Here is a 1,432-nt window from a genome sequence, read left to right as displayed (position 1 = left end):
AGTATATTTTTTATCGTTTCGGAATGGACATAGACTCAATATATTCAACAAATTTTAAGTTGTTCTCATTTAAATCTGTTGAATAGAATTAAACGAAAAAGAAAACTAGTAATCAGTTACTTATTGATGATTATTATTATTCATTTCATGCTATTTAGATCATAAGATGATTGATCTAAGTTTTATCATTTAGTCTATAATCCAAGCTAAATAACGATTTTCATATATAATCTCAAGAATCAACAACATTGTCTACGTTTTAAAGTTCACAAAGCAACAACTCCCAATCGAGGAACGAAGGAATTTAATACTCATGTACAACCACAATATTTAGAGCTTATACTAATAAAATAAAACAATATTTAATAATAAAATTTTCCAGTGTAAATGACAAATGTAAAATAAAACAAAATAAAATCTATTATAAAACAAAAAGGCGATTTCTTTCGCACAAACTTTCAAGGTTTGAATAAACAAAAAGTTTTAAGCCGTAACAAAAACATATAATAAACTTGTACCTATATGTTTGAAGAAAAGTTAAAAATCGTCTAGATACAAAACAAAGCTGTGATTCATCTTATTACTAACACGAGCAGTGACCACTTACGTCTTACGTGTAGCGGGAATTGAGGTTATATTTATTTATTATGTGTCTCGCAACATAACTCTAAGCTTGCGTCTTTATATTAATATTTTATATACTCTTCAATTACATATTATAGCGATGAACACTTTCATAATTTTACATTTCAGTTGTCAGCAGTCGTGGCCGAGCGGTTAAGGCGTCTGACTAGAAATCAGATTCCCTCTGGGAGCGTAGGTTCGAATCCTACCGACTGCGAAAATTTTATAATAAATTATCAACTTATTTTTATATTTTTTTGCTTAAACAATATATTAATTTCTTAACTTAATAAACCACCAGAGATATCAAGAGGAAATAAAAATTAAATAAAAAAATAAATTTGATACTATTGTTAATGGTTAATTAGTACATAATATATTTACTTACTAAGATAATAAATTGTATATATCGATTTGCTTTTGTTATCAATATGTTAATAAATCTATATGAAAACAATGGCACACAAATAATGATTAATTATTCACGAGCGATAATATAACAAGCCACTTGATATAAGGTAACAACGCGGTGTAACAAAATTACAAGCTAAATGTCTTTCTCATGTCTACCTTGATATTAAAATAGTTGCACGAACAGCATTACACGAACATAACTCAGAACAATAAAACTAACAAGCTTCCCACTCATTGATCGGTCGGAAGATGGCCGTTCCAGCCAACCAGGCTCTCATTAAGCCTGCACGTGCGTCGCCCACGGCATTGCATGCTTCTACCAGGGTTGCGACACAGACTAAACGGAGTAAAAGCGGGGATCGTCGAGTTCAAACTTAGAATATACATTCGCAAG

At 30.4% G+C, this 1,432-nt stretch overlaps 1 non-coding gene across 1 annotated transcript; it reads left to right on the top strand.

Moving 5' to 3' along the window:
* The first annotated feature begins 759 nt into the window (after positions 1-759).
* Positions 760-841, top strand: Trnas-aga. Its single transcript has one exon. It is a non-coding gene; the product is annotated as a tRNA-Ser (tRNA).
* Positions 842-1,432: the final 591 nt, after the last annotated feature.

This window comes from Vanessa atalanta, chromosome 15 (assembly GCF_905147765.1).
Source record: "Vanessa atalanta chromosome 15, ilVanAtal1.2, whole genome shotgun sequence".
NCBI lineage: Eukaryota > Metazoa > Arthropoda > Insecta > Lepidoptera > Nymphalidae > Vanessa > Vanessa atalanta.
The sequence above is the reverse complement of the archived record's forward strand: the minus strand, read 5'-3'. Positions and strand labels throughout refer to the sequence as shown.